Source organism: Typopeltis vanoorti, chromosome 1 (assembly GCF_054136105.1).
Source record: "Typopeltis vanoorti isolate ZY-2024b chromosome 1, IOZ_Tvanoo_1.0, whole genome shotgun sequence".
NCBI lineage: Eukaryota > Metazoa > Arthropoda > Arachnida > Uropygi > Thelyphonidae > Typopeltis > Typopeltis vanoorti.
The window spans coordinates 79945151-79965887 of record NC_143549.1 but is presented as its reverse complement, the minus strand read 5'-3'; positions in this window follow the sequence as shown (position 1 = coordinate 79965887).

Sequence of the window (20737 nt, the reverse complement as noted above, 5' to 3'; positions counted from 1 at the left end):
TAAAGGAGCAATATTATCACCCACACGAAACTTGGATTTACAAAGTCAAATATATCAGTACGCAGATGACACAGCACTACTAACATCTACACACACACACACACACACACACATAAACACTGCACTCTCCAAAGCACAACATGACGTAAACAAAATAGCTGGCTACTTCTAACACAATTCAGTCATAGTAAACAACACTAGAACGCAAATGCTAATCATAAAGAACCCCAGAATTATACTCCCTGCACCACTAGCAATATATAGTCAGACATACTATTGCATTAACCATGGAAGCTGCCACTGCTTCGAAATCACACCTGTAACACACGTTAAATACCTTGGTTTATACATTGACAATGACCTTAAATGGGTTAAACACATAGAATACCTTCATAACAAACTACACGCTATTGCTGCAAAACTCTTCGAGCAAAAGATATGATGCCAACCAAAGTAAAAAAAAAAATCATAATCACGGAACTTGCGAAACAATACTAAGGTACGGTATAAATGTCTACGCAAACACAGCAAAACAAATTAAACCGAAGGATCCTTTCAATGGTGCTTTGAAGACCCAGTACACACCAGGAAGTAACTGCACCCCTAATTGCAAAACACAAAATCCCGAGTATAAAGAATTGTAAGACTTCTCCCGATAAATTGACTTACAAGTCTCCTTCCTTTCAGTTCGTAAACTAAATACCTTCATTTATCTCTCCAAAAGACAAACATCTTCCTCTCTCTCATCCAGGAGTTGACAGAATCCCCTGTTCTTGTGGCTTATGTTATTGGATAGACTGGTCGTTCTGCACAAATTCGTCTTGAAGAACATCAAGAATATATTGCACTTAAAGAGCCAAACAAATCTAGTTAAGCAAAGCACGCTTTATTTAAGAATTCAGTAGAAGGATACGAAAGTATTAATTATTTGCTTTTGGAAAGACTTTACAAAGAAAGAAAGTTGTGAAGCATACATTCACAATCCCAGTCTTAACCTTCAAAAACGATTGCCTTAAACTTTCCCAGTTTTTGGAAGTTATCTTATCTAATACTTGCCATTCATGTATTTCATAAATTGTAATCAATTACTTCAATTTAAAATATTTTATTATTTATTTTATTTTTAATTTATTTCTTAATATCTGTTAATGCAGATGGACTTATTAGCGCGGTTAGCCTAGTGGCTTTACGCTTCTCAACCATATGCCTGGGGAAGGAGTGGTCTCGGTTCGATTCCCATCGACGACGAGAGGAGCTTAAGGATCTCCCTCAGCCATAACTAAGTTAACCAGTCTTGGACGTGGACAGCAGGGTTTTTCCTGCCAGTTTATCTGGAGTTTTTCATCCCACAAGCAGGCAAACCAGCCTCGTGAACACACACGGATTACAGTCAGAAATACTGACCCAGCAATAGGCCTGATTTGTCAGCTATGTTGGTCCTGAGCCGGGATAAAATTTGGGGGGGGGGATGAGATGGTGCCGTACCTTCCCGAAAAAGGGACTCAGAGCCGTTGTATCATCACACGAAACTAACTAGTCGATAGCACATATAATACCACGCGCTTCAATCTAATTATTGTTCTCTCTTTCTGTGGATTGAAATTGGGCTGTGAAACAGCTGAGAATTCTATAAATAAACAATTTTTAGAAATAAACAATCTCATAATAATAATAATTATTATTATTATTATTATGAGAACTCCGGGAAGTCAAGAACCCATTGAGGAAGGCCATAGATCATCCACACCAGCTCTCATAGTTTCTCTTAAACTTCTTCCCATTAAATGCACTTTATATTTCAACACGCAAACTCAGTACTCAGTACTCCTCTGTGAAAGAAAAATCTAGCTCACATCCCCCATAACAGCACAGAAAATTAGTTGCTCTCTCCACATCTTCCATATATATTAAACTCTGAATTGAAAGACATTATCATTTGCCCACTGTTCCAGCTTATTTCAATCATTAGGTATGCGCAGTATATCAGAAGCATTCCAATCATTGCATCAACTGAACATCTCCTGCCAGGTCTTTCCCAACATCATTATTGTATATGACCGAACAAGAATAGTTCAATCACTGATTCATGGGATACACGATTGATCACTCTAAATCTGGTAGATTCGTATCCTTATATATCACTTTCTGATACATGTGCGTCAGCCATCTACTTATCCAAGTGAAGAGTTTATAATTGAATATTGTATTCTCCAGTTTATGCAAAGACGGTCTTTCAAGTGGTATCCTATGAAATTCCTTAGTCAAATCCAACAGTATCATAGTGTTTACTTTCCCTTTATTCAAATAATTCGTAAAGTTATTATAAAATATGAGCAAATTCATAAATCATAACCTCCCTTTGGTACCCATGCTGTTTATCGCAAAGTATAACGTACCTGTCAGTCGCTTGCTATGTACCAACTTCGCTAAAATCTTCACAAGCACTCCAGCAATACTGATGGATTGATAACTAGACAAGCTGGTTTTTCACTACCCTTGCACAACATAAGTTATATTCTTTTCATTCCTGTGGAATCTTTCCTGAGAATAATAATCCAAATTTTTTTTGGAATATTGTTTGTTATTATTGACTACTTTGATATATTTTCTTGAGTATTAAACATATAGCATCATCATCAAATTCCTGCCATGTACCCTCAAGGGGTGTACAGGATATGATAGTACTACATGAAAAAATTACATCATTACTAACTTCCTATCTACCATTTTCCTCCAAATCAGTCTGTTACTTGTCAAGACTCCAACATTATCAGATATTATATTTCTATCGTCTAAGGCACTTTGTACCGTATCAATCCACCTATATCTTGGTCTTCCTCTGGGTCGTTTTCCTGCAAACCTGGCAGAGAACACTTGTTTTGCTAATCTTTCCTCTCCCATTCTATTTAAGTGACCATACCACCTGAGATTAGCTCTGCTAATGCATTCCTGGATGCTGACAATGTCAAGTGCTTTCCTAATATCCTCGTTTTTAATATGATATTGCCATTGATGCCATCTGTTCGCGCCTCTAATCTTTCTCAGGACTCTCATATCTGTGGTCTCTAGTCTTTGGTCAAGTGTTTTACTTCTGACCCAGCTCTCAGATCCATAAGTTAAAATTGGTTTGAACACAGTCTTGTATACAGCTAATTTAGTGTTCCGACTAATTTCTTTCTTATTCCATATGAATTTTTCAATTGACTTCCCACCATACCAGCTTTGCTGATTCTGTTGTCTATTTCTATATTTAATTTACCATCTTCAGTAAAAATCGTGCCTAAGTAGCTGAAATGTTTTACTTGTTCCACAGGTTCTCCATTCACAACACAGTTGACATTTTCAATGATTCTGCCTATTTTCATTGTCTTTGTCTTTTTATTGCTGATCTTCATACCATATCTATTACAACAGCTATTCAATTTAGTCAGAGAATCTTGCAGACTTGTAGCGGATTTATTTAGAAGTATAATATCATCCGCATAAAGCAAAGAGCTGACATTAACATCTCCAATTTTGATATCATGTTTAATACCACTTTCCTTCATAATGTGATCCATATAGATAATGAATAACAGAGGGGATAATGTACATCCTTGTCTCACACCAGATTAAACATTAAACCATCTTCCTGTACTTCCTTCAATTCTAACTGCTGACTTACAACTCAAATAAAGACTAAGTATTGCTTTATATAATGCCCCATTGACGCCATATAACTGCAGCGTATTGAATAGCTTCTCTCTTGGCACCTTGTCATATGCCTTTTCCAAATCGACAAAACTTAAATACAGATCTTTGTTGTATTCCCATGCTTTTTCGACTATTTGTCGTAAAGTGAAGATCTGGTCCTGACAGCCTCTATTTGGCCTGAATCCAGCTTGTTCTTCACCAAGCTTTTCTTCATCAATTCTTCTCAACCGTTTCTAAAGTATACTCGCATAGATCTTGCCAGGAACATTCAGTAGGGAAATACCTCTGTAATTCTCACATTCAGTTTTATTTCCCTTTTTATATATGGGTACTATGAGAGCTCTACTCCAATCATCAGGAATTCGTCCCTCTGTCCAGGCTTTCTGAACTATGCAGTGCAGCCACTGTAAGACTTTTATACCACCATACTTCAGCATTTCTGGTCGAATATCATCTACTCCTGCTGCCTTTCCACATTTCAAGCCTTTGATGGCTTTTTCTACTTCAAGTATGGATATGTATTCCTGACTGCATGCCTGGTCAGTGTTTTTTTATCACTGTGCTGTCATCACTGCTTGTTTCATTTAGCAGTTTTTCAAAGTAATTACTCCATACTTCAAGGATATCTTTTTCTCCTGTTTTCATTTCACCTTTATCATCTCTAACTACTTTTACAGCACTCTTTCCTCCATTCCTAAGCTTCTTCAACAACCTCCAGAATATTTTGCCACCTTCTTGATATTTATTTTCTATATTCTTGTCAAAGTCCTCCCATGACTTTTGTTTAGCTAGTTTTACACACTCTTTAGCTTTCTTACATTTGTCTCTGTATTCTGTAAGAGTAAAAGCTGACTTATTTGCCAGGAACTTTTGATATGCTTTCTTCTTTTCCTTCACTGCCTCTTTAATTTCCTGTGTCCACCAGGGAGTTCTGATTTTTTATCCTTGCACACAACCTCACCACATGCCACTCTGGCAGAATCAATCAATGTTTTCTTCAGAGTTTGCCACTGAATCTCCAAGGTTTGATTATTGTTCTCTAACTCTTTCATTTTCTTTTCAATAATCTTTCTGTATTTAGTCTACAGTTAACATCTGAGAGCTGCTCAACTTTTATTCGCTTTAAAACTTTCTTACATGTTATTCTTTTCAATATGAAATTCAATTTTATCCTGCTCAAGACTAAATAGTGATCACTTCCAATTTCAAATCCTCTGTACACTCTGGTGTCCTGCACCAGGGAGAAAACATCACTATGAACAATAACATAGTCAATGAGACTTTTCTTATAGCTAGTCTCTTCTCTCCACGTGAATTTGTCATATTACTGGTTATTACTAACACCACGCATATTACTAACATGGTGTTAGTAATAACCAGTCCATGTCCTGAGCAGAAATCCAACAGATATTTGCCATTATTATTAGCTTTGCTCTTTTCTCCAAATTTTCCCAAAATATTTTTGTATGTCTCACAATCATTTCCTACTCTGCTATTTAGATCCCCAACAAGGACCAACTTTTCCTTTTTCATTGTATCAGTTGCTTTTTCTAAAGCGTCAAAAAATTCCTCCACTTCTACCTTAGTAGAACCTTCTGTGGGACCATAGGTACAAATAAGTCTCATTTTCCAGTTCCCCATTCTCATATTTTCCCACATTACTCTACTTGAGACTGACTGCCATTCAAGAAGATTAGCCTCGTATTTTGTGTTGAATACTATGGCTACTCCTTCTTTTCCTTGATTGTCATTTCCTGAATATAGCATTTTGTATTTATTGCTCAGAAAGATCTCACCAGTTTTTGTCTTTTTTGTTTCAGTCACCCCTATTATGTCGATCTGGTACTTATCTAATTCCTCAGCTAGCTCCATTTCTTTGCCATTCAGGCTTCTTATGTTGATAGTACCTATCTTTAACTCTGGTGATGTTGAGTTGGGGTTTGTTTTCAGATTTGTTCCAGTAGCTGACTTTTCGCTATTTGCCCTGGTTCCCTGGCGAAAACAACGGGGGCCTTGTTTAACCGGGCGACGCCCCAGCCGGCATGAAATTTTGTCATGTTGTACCATCATTTTTTTATTTTGGTTTAACCAATAAGAATACAATTTGGTCGGCTAAATCCCAAATTGCCAGCCCATCCTCGTTCGTTCAGTATCAAAGTAGATACCCAACAGGGTGCACCACGAGAAGGTGAGGATTGGACATTAGGTCAGAACCCCTGGTCGGTTCTCCGCATTCCTTTAAAGGCTATGGGGAGGTCTCCTCTCAGTTATACAGCTTTGACCCTTAAGCATCCCTAAACATATAGCATTAAAAGAAAAATGTCAAATAATGAGATTTAAACTTTGAAATTAATATTCTAACAATTTCTAAGATATTCTTAAATTTTTCATAAGTAACAAAATACACCTTTACAAATATTGAAGTTTTTACGTTAATAATATTTTAAGTTGTTGTATGGGGTTATTGAGAAAGTCCTTTTTAGGACTTCCAGGGTAGCGGATGGCAATGCTGTAGCCAATGAAGTTTTAACTGAGGCTCGGCTATTGCCGTTACACAGCCATGATTAGAGCTTTTAGGCTCAATAACAACCCATCCACATAGATGTTCTTCATTCAGATGACGGGATAAAGAGTCAAGGACTCAATCTATCTCCCAGTTCTTTTAAGAACTATGAGGCAATTCAGACCAAAAACCATTTTACCTTCCTTGTAGGAATGCATAATCTCCATGCCCATCCAAGGCGAGCAAACTGCCATTAATTCTACCCTCACTGTAGCCGCAACAGATGGCGGGGAATATGAAAAGCTTTTCGCTTCACTCCTAAAGATATTAATGTCAATTGTCAATGGGGCTATTCTTATCCTGGCCACCACACGGGAAAAAATAAATAAAAACAAAAATAATAATAATTGATTCACCAATTTCCGGATTAGGAGTCAGATTTTCCAATGATAGTGACGAGTTCTTTCTGATAGATAACTGCGTCTAATTTAAGTGGCGTTTCGTGTTTTTCGCATAGCTCGGGCCCCATCCCAGTTCGAATTTCTACTTTCTTCCCCTCTTCATGAAATGTGCATGAGGTCAATGGCTGTGTAGGCCCCACCCGAAAAGAGGGCCAGTGGTGGACGTATGGAAATATATAGGGAGGTAGAAAGCTTGAGCTGAGGCATAGTGAAAATCACGACTCTTCCACCGATACTTCCTGAGTATTTTCTAACGCTTGGTCTTGCTGTCAGTCTTTTTTTGTGACTACGAGATTTTTTACTTGCTGGTAGATCATCGATTTGATCTACGGGATTTGGATTCTAGGACCCGCTTATCAAGCTCTAAGTTTTGATACTTTACATTGATAGATATATAGACATGGAAAAATTAACAGATGAAACAAAATTCGAAGACGTATATCGGGAATTTATCCGATTAGGTGAAATACTTAATAACAACTGCCCAGGAAGAGTTAAGCTCTATGACACTCCCCCCCCCCAATCGTCACAGACTACAGTCTAGAAAAACGACACCATGAGAACATGACGGCGTTGGACATCGGTCAGCGGAGTTTGGAGCAGTCACTGGATCCTGAGGATGCAGAAATATCCCAAAGCAATGCTCACCATATATTGGATGCAGCTGGCTGAAAAGATTTCCAAACCTTTAAAAATAAAAAAAGGAAAATCTCCGTTACTAGAGAAACAACCAAACCAATAGAAATGGAAACCGATAATAATACAAATTCAAAAGAAAGAATACCCCAGTCATCCTATCGGGGAGCTCCTCCCCCCCGAAATCGAGTAAAAAATTCCACAAATTATTATCGTAAAAGTGATAGAGATATGTAACCTTAAAACACGACCATCGAAAGCTTTGTCTCTCTTAAAATTTTATTATGAGTTGGCCTGTTTCGGCCCCTTGCAGGATAGCTATAGAATACGTATTTTATTGCAGCAATAAAACACGTGTTCCTGTTTTTCGTTCATCTTTTTCTGATTTGTGAACAGCGAGACCAGTTTGTTTGCCCTCTGTGTCTAGTGGGTCACTGAGTGAAGTATAAATTGTAAATTTATAGTGAAACAAATTTAAACAGAAAAATACATTTCTAAAAGGTAAGTGTATGTAATTTAATATTATTTTACTTTTAGTTTTATATTTTTTTTGCTTTTAAACTGAAATAATTTATTTTAAGATTTGGGGATTAATTAATTCATTCATTTTTTATAAAATATTCCGGACAATTTTTTATATATGATATTGTACTAAAAACTGTATTAATTCTGAATACGTTTTCCCATGAATTAAAGATATCATTAAAATTGATGTAAAATGAAAATAATGTATTTACAGTTTACATCGGCAAATAATTACATCAAAAAATGCTAAAATACGTTTATTGATGTAATTATTTAATTAAATTAATAATTAAAAAAATATTCAAGTAATTATTTGTCTCCAAGCGTTTCCCCCCCCCCCCTGGAAAATTTTCTGCAGATGCACACCTATGCACACGATCAAATTAACGTGAAATTTGTAGCGCAGGTTGCATAACCCACACGACAGCACACCCAACCGAAATGGGCACGCGACATATATATATATATATATATATATATATATGTCGCGTGCTTCTTCAGGTGAGAAAGAAATAACATAAGACATAAAAATAACAAGGTAAAAAACATGGATTTTCCAGCTTAATAAAAAGAAGAAGAAGAATAACAGTCATATTTGAATAGGTGACCGCGTGCTAGTGTTGGCATGAGTTCAATGTGTGACAGCTAATTTTAGAGCGCCAGTACTGGATTACTGCGCTATGGGAATCAGCCAAATTGTAGCTTAGATTGTTGTTCAAGTGTGAAGTGTCCAGAACTATTTCTTTTGATTCGATAATTCGTCTTTCAAATTCATCCTTGCATATATATAAATTGGTTGTGCGGTCCCAATAAACTTGGTGTGACCGTTCTTCGAGGTTAGAGTTTGCGGAGAAGAGAACATGACTGGAAAGGGCGGTCGCTCGTGTTCTACTGTAGGAGATGGATGTCACGTCTATGTTTCTCAAGACGAAGTGAAACAGATTTATCTGTCTGGCCAAAATAAGATCGACCACAGTCGCACATAACTTTATAAACACCAGGAAAATGCAGTTAGTTGTGTTTTGGGTTTGGTCGACTCAGAAAAGAACGAAGTTTTGGCAGAGTAGTATAGTTGGTCTTTATGTTGAATTTCTTCATAATCCTAGATAGTTTTTTTTCTGTCTTTTCGAATTTTGTCAAGTACTTAACTACGAAAAAGTTACGAATAATAATCTTAGATATGTAATTTAGATTAATATAATCCTTATAGTCCTTATAAGGACTGGCTTAAAGGGGTGAAGCAATATTGCTTTTCATATTCCCCGTTGTCTGTAGAGGACAGTGTAAGGAAAAGGTGTTATTGAGCTATAAATAAAGCTCTGATCATGGCAGGAGGGTAACAGCAATAGCCGAGCCTCAGTTAGAACTTCATTGGCTACAGCATTACCATCCATTACCCTCCAAGGGTACCAATTTTAGTCGCCTCGTACGACATGCATTAGCTACATTGGTGCTATTCTTATCCCGGCAACCACACGGGGAGATTAATATAATATTCCACAATCGTAGATATAGTTTAGATATATTTTATATTTATAAAGGTGTTTAGTTTCTTTTATTGAAAAAATTAAGAATATTTTAATGTAGTCTCAAATAATAGTCTAAAAATTATTTTATTTTATTTTATTTATTTGTTTATATTTTTTACTTATTTTTATTTATCTATTTTATTTTATTTTGGATATTTATTTATTTTATTGTGCAGAAATAATTATTATTTTTTCTTTTTATTATTATCGCTTTTTTAGAAAAAGATATTTCTACCGATATCAGTAGATTCAATCGGAACCGTTGTTATTCTAATTAGAGGAAATATTACTTAGGCATATGCTGCAGATTTTATAACTTCCCTGTTCACTCTATTCCGATGAACTGGATAATGTGCTGAATATCGTGCCAAATTTTCCATGAAATATTTTTATTTATTTTACTGTAGTCTGAAGAACCAACAAATACCCGACATTTCAAACTAGTCTTACAGCGCCTTGTGAATAATATTTCTATTCGACAGAATAACGAAGCATCACCCTGGATCTTCGAAGATATGAGGACACTGTAAACTGTCCAAAACGTAGGAATTTCCTATAGGATAATTTTAAATTAATATTTATTAGCTCCCGGATTTAGAAGAAATGCGGTCTAGTAATTCTCAAGACCAAAAGACTACGCAGCGGTTGGTGTTTGTCGCGTATTAATTTGTTAAATAGTTTTAAATATATAATCAGCTGTACACATTTAAACACTGGGTTCGATTCCCGTCGACGACGGAAGGAACTTAAGGATTTTCCTCAGCCATAGTCAAGTTAGCCGTCTTGGACGTGGACAGACGGGTTTTTTTTCCATGAGTTTATCTGGGGCTTTTCATCCCGCAAGTAGGCAAACCGCCCAGTGAACACATGCGGTACAATCATAGGATATAGTACGGCAATGGGGAAACCACCTTGCTCATAGTCATTTCCCCAGATGGTGGCGTGTATATAGCTTCCCCTAAACAGCCGAAAGGCTATAATCTCAACAACATGCAATTTATAATAATCACTGCATTTTAAATAAACTCCATATCTCTAGAAGCTTGTGAATGTCATCCCTGTTCTACTAGTATTGAAAGACAACATATTTTAGTATTCTATTAATAAAAACATTTTTGATTTATTTATATAACAAAATATGCACACAGCGAAATAGACATAAAGTAGGCATATTTTATTTGCATGTCTGCTTCTTGTAACGAATTTTAAATGTTTTATTTAAATCATCATCTCTTTTCGTTTTTTGCAGATGCATTTAAAAACTATAGTGTGAGAAAACTATAACGAAGTTGAACAGTTTGAATTAATGATATAAAATGTAATTTAAAATTAATTTTAAAGATTTTTATGTACATTTATGTAAATTTTCTACTCTTTTAAAGATTTATTTTTTAAAAATTAAGATATACAAAGACATCTGTTTCTAATATTCCGGTTAGTTTTTTTTTTTTTATTCGGTTCTTTCATGTTAATAAAATGTTTCATTCCCGATATTATTTTTATCAATTCTTTAAATCTCAGCGTATCAAATTTCTCTATTACTAGACGCTATCATATGGAGACGGTGCCCTCGTATACACTGCCTTCGCTAATTCTAATAATAGCTCAGCTGTATTGCATTCTGTAGTTTCTTGTGATTTTTTCGAGTTACACTTCGGGTCGTCTGTTCCGTAAAGTATCTCCAGCATCAACTAGCTCCATTAGAAATACAGTAAGGAATAGCAGTAGACACTACATCTTCGATATCACGTCTTGATCTGTTCTTCTGCTAATGGATCCAGTGAATGGCCCTGAATTGGCTTATATCCCGTTGTAGAAACCCATCATAATGTCCTGCCGTGTATATAAATACACGCAAAGGGGGAGGGGGGGGAAGAATCGACCATTTACTCCCCGGAACGCCTGCTTTCCGTTAACAGCTAACATCTTGAAACAGAGCTGGATTTATTTGCTATATACAGCAGCGGTCGTAAGTACAATGTTAGGAAAGACGTTGTGGCAATCACGTGAAATGGAGAGAAAGTGAAATGCTCCGAAAATATCGGCTATAGAACTCTTTAGTAGCGCAGAAGTGTTCCTTACGAACTCATTGTGGATATGGCACTAACAAAAGCTACGAAGAGAACAGATTATCCCACGTAACAAAGCACTGCATTTCTATTAAGAAAAGCGTGTGTGTACAGTTACACTAACTAATGCTTAAATTTCGCTGAGTACATGACCTTCACCATTATTTCCCCCTCCTCTCAAAATACCATCATTTACTATTTAATTAGTAATACTTCCAAAACATCAGAATATATTTAATCAAACAGGAAAAACACAATTACAATTAGTTAACCGCGGCCAACGATAGAGATTGTAGCATCCTTGGGAACACAAGAAAAGATTTTTAAAATATTTAAATTCATTTTAATGACAATCCCACTCCATGCAGGGTTGTAAACCTGTTGTACATTAGTGTTGTAGGTGAAAGAAAGATTATATAATCGGGAAGTCGTGCTGTAGAAACTGAATAAGATACTTCTTCAAGGTGGCCTCCAATAAATTTAGTGGAATTTTGGTGCAGGAGTCATAGCAAGTCGGTTCATCTGTTTATGATTTTGTAGTGATAATCACTTCAAGGAACAGCATTGTTTCTCCGTAGATGGCTTGCTTCTTCCTTTCAGGTTTCCTCCACTTCACTTTTATCACGTTTTTTTCTTTACAAAGACACGATGCTGTTGAATGAGTCAATCCAGTTTTAGATAGTATCTCGGTAATGTCCCTCCTCATGACGAACAAGGGCAATACTCTTTTTTTTACGAGGTGCTAACGATGCTATCAGTCCAGGATAAAAGCAGCAGCCATTATACTCTTAATTGATGCAATCGGAAATGATGAAATATAGATGTATTACGCAATCAACTACACTGAGAGTGTGAAAACAAACGACACTTCACAAAAGTATCATTTGTTTTCACGTTATCGTTTTCTTTAATATGTATTCTCATTGAGAGTGACATTTACATATTTTACGTACTACCGAACGAAGCATGAAAAAACAAAGACGGGAAGAATCTCAGTCTGACAACAGGTTTAGTTTTATCACGAAAGTTGCAATGCCAGATATAATTGAATTGGGACAATGGTTGTGGGGATTTTTATGAACCTCGAAGAAAGAGCTCCAGTTCCTGTGATGCAGTTTTCATATTAATAATTTAATAGTTATTATATTTTGAATTTCTGTCGTTATCATCACCATCATCATTATTTCCACTTACAGAAACCTGAAGAAAACTCTATGTATTATCTATACAGAAATTACATTATGCGATGCGATTAAGAGATAATAAATTGTTAAATTACCTAATATAATATCTTAAAAAAGCAATAACGACAGCAAAAACCAATTGTTGAGAATAAAGTTAGTAAAATATCTAAATTGCAGCCAATATTCCAATTGTCCATTCAGGCAGGAGACAAGCAATGCGTCTCCTAATACAGTTGTTAACTACGTGATATTAAGATTGAAAACCAAGGGAAAGCTAATTAAAGCTATTCCCCTACACACCCTATATGCTACCTCCCTCTTTCTTTTCACAGCTTGACTTATCTCGATATTCATCATTAGCCAGAATTACTTCTTGTCATTTTTGGAGAGAACCGAAAGAAAACAGTAGTTTCTTATGGAGTGTTTTACAGGACCAATAATAACCTCTATAAAATCCGACCGAACAAGTTCCATGGTCTCCATCCCCCCATAGCGCTGACTTACTATATATTACGAGACTCAGTTGATTTTAAATTGAATTAAAGATAATTAATTTACCTCTGAAACATTTTTTCGCTTTCTTTTAGAAAGCAAAAAACCACAAGTCCTTATAAGGATTGGCTTAAAGGGGCGAAGCAAGAATGCTTTCATCTTCCTCGTTGTCTGTAGAGAACAGTGTAAGGATAAGATGTTATTGAGCTATAAAGCTCTGATCATGGCAAGAGGGTAACAGTAATAGCCGAGCCTCAGTTAGAACTTCATTGGCTACAGCATTGCCATCCATTACCCTCCCTGGGTACTCATTTTAGTCGCCTCGTACGACATGCATGAGCTACATTGGTGCTGATACGTAAGTAAAGCCCTGTATAAAAATTAGAACGATCCCTAGATCACTCAATAGTAGCCGAAAGACCGTCCAACTCAGTGTTGCCCCCCCCACCGAGCAGAACTGCTCATATTCCAGGGAAAAGCATCCCCCCGACAAGGGCAAACCCCCCTAAATCAGATCCCCCCCTCACCGAGAGCAAAATTCCGGAAGAAACCTGAGAGAGCGAACTCTCGAAACTCAGCATCCATTTTAGTCGCTTTTTACGACACGCATGGATTTACGACGGCGCTATTCTTATCCCGGCAACCACACGAGGATTCGTGAATGAAAACCACAAGTCCTTATATAAGGATTGACTTAAAGGGGCGAAGCAAGAATGCTTTTCATCTTCCCCGTTATCTGTAGAGGACAGTGTAGAGATAAGGTGTTATTGAGCTATTAAAGCTCTGATCATGGCAGGAGGGTAACAGCAATAGCCGAGCCTCAGTCAGAACTTCATTGGCTACAGCATTGCCATCCATTACCCTCCATTACCCTCCAAGGTATCAATCACCGCATCTCACGGTCGATTATAAATCTAATCCCTCAAAAAATGTTCGAAAACCAAAAATGTCATGACCAATTATAAAAATTAAAATTGGTGTATTTAAAAATATATTTTAATAAATTTCATTTTTAATTATTACTTTTTAAAGAACAAAATTAGTAAAACCTATTTTAATTTATTAGATTTTATAGAAAGATTTTATTTATTTAGATATTTTAAATCAAATCAAATGTTTTAAAACTCTTTCAAAATATGTCCAATAATATTTTATCGAAGCTATTAAAGCTTACTTTAAAAGAAACTTCTTTAAAGAAAATAACTTGTCTGGAGTATTTATCAAATACGTAAATAAAGTCTACCATGCAATCTTATAAATCTTGCCTACATTTGCAGGTGAGCTAAGATTTGAAAATCCTGTTAAAATTTCGAAATACTATAGTGTTCACGTATCTGCGCATGTATTAAAATTATGACTTCCTACTTTTAACTGGAAACAGCTAACAATGAAAATGGCAAAATTTTATATAAAAGCTAATGGAGTATTAGATTCTGTTTGTCTATACTTAAACGGGAGGGAAGCGTCTGAATTCGAAAAGCAATACTATGTCATCATTACATGAGCTCTGTTTCTTCACCGGAGTTTGGAAAAAAAAAAAAAAACATATAAATATTCTTCGTTTCCTATTTCAATTGTATGTATGTAATCCTGCAATATTCAGTTATTCGTGAAAAGAAATAGTATGTCTGTAATTAAAATTACTAGCATTATCGAACAATTTTCATGAAGATATGCAATCGTATATACATGTTATATTTCAAATTTTATTTATAAAAATTTTTTTTTTTTTGGAATGGAACGTGCATAATACCTTCACGCCTATAAATTTTTAAGTGTTTTAAGTATAGATTATGTTTTAAAAAGAACTAGAACATCTAGAAAAAAATTATGTAACTTCCACTGATGAAACGTACGTATTTTTGTTTATACGAAAATCTTGCAATGGAAATTCTTCAAGCTACTTTAGGACTACAATAAACAGAGTGGGGATAGTCTTACATCAGGTAATGAAATTATCTCTACACCTAAACACAATGACAAACATCCGTGTCTACGGAAGGATTCAAACCAGCAGCCTGTTGGTTGGAAAGTGGATGCGCTAACTACTCTGAAGTATGCCGTCTTAATAATTACATTATTAACAAAGCCACTTTTGACCTATATCGCAGCGTTTAGTCTGCATGGTAAACTGTCCGCTTTATTCTGGCAAATTTCTTCAGAAATTAACCTCCGTAACTCGAGCAGGATGAGGTTAAGTCTGTCACTGATTTGGCAATTCTTCACACCATGTTCCACTTAATTTCACAAGTATTCAGTCCGGTAGGGATCGATACTCTAACTTTACCGGTTCAAGCATGTTGTCTTTAAACCACGTTAACACTTTCGGTTTGAAACGAGACATTATCGTATTGAAAGCAGGTGTTACTCTTCAGTGGAATTCCCTAAATGCATCAAGTGATGTGTCATCCAAAACTTGGAGTTGTACCTCCATTCATAGTAGTAGTACTAATAAAAGTTTTAAGATGTAATTCTGCTCATTGCATTATCCGGGATTCCATCAGATCAAGGTTATCGTGTCCAGTGAAAATAAATAAATAAATAAATAATAAAGGAATTCGGCTAGGTCGTTTGAAATTAAAATGAAAGTTAATGTTAATATTATGTCTGCTAATTGTGTGTTCCAAGACTGTTTTGTCTACTTTTCGGGATGAACAATTCCCATTTTCAGGGAGAGAAACACTACCTCAGCATGAATTAGTCAGCTAACTCAGTTCCAGTGAAAAGCAGTGAAACTAGAATGTGCCGAAATTCCCTGGTCTCAAGTACGCGACACCAGTCATCCAATTGCTGAAGTTTCTTCATGTTTAGGACTCGGTTATAATTAATTTTTGTTGGCTTATGCCAAGAAGTTTATTGTAATGGCTTGGTGGTTCAGTCATTAAAATAATAATGACTATCGATAAAAATAGAGCTTATCATAAAATACCTGAACAGAATGATTTAAAGAGGATAATGACAGCCATTACATTTGATTTGGTATATTTGTAATGACGACCGAATAATTAAGGCGCTAAGGTCCTGTATTAAGATAACTACGTGTGTTCTATGGTCGTTTACTTGTTTTTGCGGAATGAAAAAACTCTCACGGCTGACTCACTTTCATTTCTCCTAAAGATTCTGTGAATCCCATACAGGATTTGAACTCCAGTTTTCCCACAAATGAGCAAATATCGCCTCGTCCTTGCGGCTGCTGCTGCTAAGATGACGACCATTATAGAAATAAATATATATTGATCCGACTACGTAATTTCTAGTAGACAAAAGATGCGGAGGGATTACATGAAACTGCACGCATAGTCCGGGTATGTTCTCATATTAATAAATACATATGTTCAGTATTTAAAAAGGTTTACAATTAAAAGTAAGATAGCACTGCTCATCTCAAGTTTTTATTGTATTTTATTTTTCTTTTTTTCTGTCAAGCTAAGCGAAGAATACACTAATCTCATAGTTACTTATACCGTAATTTTTTTAATGCAATTTTTCCACTTCCAAAAATTTAATTGAAAACCTATAGTACTGTACGCAGTTTTTTCGCTTTACTTATTTTTTACATAGTCCGGAAACACTGATCTAGAGGCAGACCAAGCATGGAACTGTTTGGTCTCTAGATCAAACTTTCTTGGTTTGTCCAAGATGACAGCGTCGTTTTACCAGTTTACAAAACTTAAAAGCGCTAGACGTTGAATTATAGATAAATCTCTCTCTCTCTCTCTCTCTCTCTCTCTCTCTCTCTCTCTCTCTCTCTCTCTCTCTCTCTCTCTCTCTCTCCTCTTCTCTTCTTCCCTTCACGTATTAGGCCTAGTGGCCTGTTAGAGGGGCTATCCTTAGCCCTTCTAGGCAGTACCCGTTCCGATGATAAGGTGGCTAGCCCTATGCCTCCCGGCGTGTCCTATGTCTGTAGATGCGTGTGTTCACGGGGCCGGTTTGCCTGCTTGAGGGAGGAAAACCCCAGATAAACTGAAGAGAAAAACCCTGCAGTCCATGCCCCAAACCAGCTAACTTGACTATGTCTGAGAAAGATCCTTAAGCTCCTCATGTCGGCGACGGAAATCGAATCCAGGACACTCCTTTCCCAGGCATATGGTTCCGAAGCGCATAGGCACTCGGCTTATCGCGCGGACTATAGATAAAAATTATACAAAAATAATAATAAAAATGCCTGCTAGAACAAAGATCCAATTTTATTTGTCGGCCTGTTTGGCTGAGTGGTTAGCGTATCTGCTCTCCACCCAACGGGCTACAGGTTCGAATCCCGTGGGGAGCATGGATGTTTGTGATTGTCTTGATGTGGAGAAAAATTTGATCAGTCTGTTTATTGGAGGCCTAAAGTGTCTTAAAAAATTTCCATGTTTGATCTTTAGAGCGAGGTTTCCGGATTATGTAAAAAAAATTAATAAAACTATATAAAATAGTTTAAAAAACCAGGATAGGATATTTTAGTATTATAATAACAAACAAACCTCGTCGTAATCTTAATATAAAAAAACACAATGCTTAAAACTTGCATTCGATGATATGTCGAATTCCACTTGCATTGGACAATGTGTCTTTGCGATTGCACACAAATTTTATTATAGTCCTTATAGGACTAGCTTAAAGGGGCGAAGCAAGAATGGTTTTTATCTTCCCCGTTATCTGTAGAGGACAGTGTAAGGATAAGGTGTTATTGAGCTATATAAATATATAATATAATAAAGCTCTGATCATGGCAGGAGGGTAACAGAAATAGCCGAGCCTCAGTTAGAACTTCATTGGCTACAGCATTGCCATCCATTACCCTCCGTGGGTACCCATTTTCGTCGCCTCGTACGACATGCATGAGCTACATTGGGGCTATTCTTATCCTGGTCACCTTATAGTCCTTATAAGGACTGGCTTAAAGGGGCGAAGCAAGAATGCTTTTCATCTTCCCCGTTATCTGTAGAGGACAGTGTATGGATAAGGTGTTATTGAGCAATTAAAGCTCTGATCATGGCAGGAGGGTAAACCTTAGTAATCAGTTGCATGGAAACCTTGCCATCTATTCAGTTTAATTTGAAAAACTTAATGCAATCAATGCAAATTTTTATATTTACATTAATAAATCATATTGCAAGTTCACCACACCGGTACTATCAAAAGATAATTAAATTATATAAAAATAATTAAAAGGTGTTCTTAGATATTTAATAAATTTACATAAAATTTCATTAAAACTTCAAATGCGTTATTTTTTTCTATCAAACTTATAACTTGCAATATGATTTATTAATGTAAATATAAAAATTTGCATTGATTGCATTAAGTTTTTCAAATTAAACTGAATAGATGGCAAGGTTTCCATGCAACTGATTACTAAGGTTTTGTTTGACCAAGTAAATTCCAAACATTCATTTCTGAGTAGTCGTTCTGTGATTGTACTTTTCAGCATCTATTCAGAATACTTCAACGGTTGCAAGTATGTAAATCCATTTGAAAGCAGCGCTATGAAATAAAAGTCCCCGTTCATTTTCCTCCGCTGCTCGAAGTGTGTGTATTTCTGTGGTTCGCTATTCATTCAATGAGACATTTTCCATTTGCTTTATTTTTCGTCATCTCTCCATGACTCCACTTTCAGTCGCTAAGTAATTATGAGATGCATTCTAGCGAACACAACAGTCACTGCTGATTACGTCAAACTTTTCTCATGTAGTAACAGCTCTTACAAATACGGGTTTGGATGAGGTTATTGTCTTTACTTTGAAAGAATGCTTTTGTTCGTTCAAAAACACGAACTGAAAGATTAAATTACACATGCATGGCTCTTCAACGGTGACATTTAAAACCTTGTTGATAATCAACATTCGTGTTGCTGATTAGTTTTGTAGCCATATTTCACGGTGGATTTGTCAGTAAGTAACATTAAGCAAGAACTGAAAGAACATTGCATATATTTTCGTGTGCTGTCTTTTTCTTCTTAATAAGTGATTAGACAATTTTACTTTTAGGTACAAATATTTGAAAAATGGGGTCGTTTTGAATCAGTGTTTATTGATTTTAGTTGAGCACAAGGTTTCGTACTTCTATTATATTTGACAATATTAACTTTTTTAATCCATACTCTTTTAAAGTTTGTCTGTCACTCTGATTGAGAACGTTTCTATTTTTTACCTACCCCCTTTTAACTTCCTATATATATATATATATATATATATATATATATATATATATATATATATATATATATATATATATATATATATATATATATATATATATATATATATATATTGACCACAAAGTTCCTGGTGAGAGATTTTTTACAGAATAGTTAACCATTGCTTTCCCCAACCCTCCTATTTTATTAGGGCTCGGGACCGGCATATGGCTGGGACGTATTAATGACTGTAACCCATGTGTGTTCACGGGACCGGTTTGCCTATTCTGGGAGACGAAAAACCCGAGTTTCCGGGTGACACCTTCCCCCCGTACCTTCGGATGAGACCGCCTAACTCACCTTTCGTCGAAAGAGACCAGATAAAGGTTCCTCGCGACACTGACGGGAATCGAACCCAGGTCTTTCTGACTAAAGGGCTTCGTCTATACTAACTGAGATACGGAGGCTCAGGGTAAAAAATGACGCATTATATTAGTTTAGAATTCATTGTGCATATTTGCATGCTATCTTTCTATTTTATGTTACATTCACATGATATAAATAAGAGAGAGAGAGAGAGAGAGAGAGAGAGAGAGATTTCTTTGCTTTCTTATAATGCACACTGCATATTCCTGGTAGACTTCTGAGCAATAAAAGAGAAACTAGATCCATTATTTGTTAGTAGTTTCCTACCGAATACGGTTCGTTAAATATATTCTTGTAACTCTGAATGCAAAGTGGAATAAATGTTAAATTTGCATCTAGCACTGTCTTCGATGAGTAATGTATTTTATATGACAAGACAATTCGATCCACGATAGAATAGAAAAATCAAAAAATCCTCTTCTATTTGGCCAAACATGATATTTTTGTGTGACTTGCTTCAGGCCTCTAGTAAGCAAGATGTTGATCTCACACTATGCAATGAAACCATCAACTACCTAAAAAATTTAAAGAATAGTGAAATGTAGGATGCATTGGTTCAAGCTACACTGCGTCATGCACGTTTACAAACGTCTTTAGATGGTAGATTTAATCTACATTTGTTCATTCCAGTTGTTGAAATACGTTCTCGAAACAAAAAAACTGTTGGATGATCCTTTCTAAACATAAAACAGACATCATCAATATTATGCTGATGTCATGTCCTCTATATCGCTTAAACCACTGAGAAGAGTTACATGAGTTAGAATAACATACTCGTGTGCTTTCTTTTTATCATTTTAACATACTTTTGGCTACTTTCCAAGTTTAATACCAAAGTTTACATCTCGTATGTAACTCAGCACGCGCCATTTCGATGTCAAATGTCAATTGCACTGCTTACAAAAAGGTGTAATAAAAGCAAAAAAAAAAAGAGTCTTTTTTAGTCCTTATACCACCATCGGATACAGTTTCAAATTCCACTCTGTCATGATGTCTTTTGATAATCTTTAGGTGGCAGATAGAACCACTAGTTTCCTTATAGGAGACTATGGCTTGAAAAGTTCCATGCTTGATTGGTAGATCAATGCTCCAGGATTA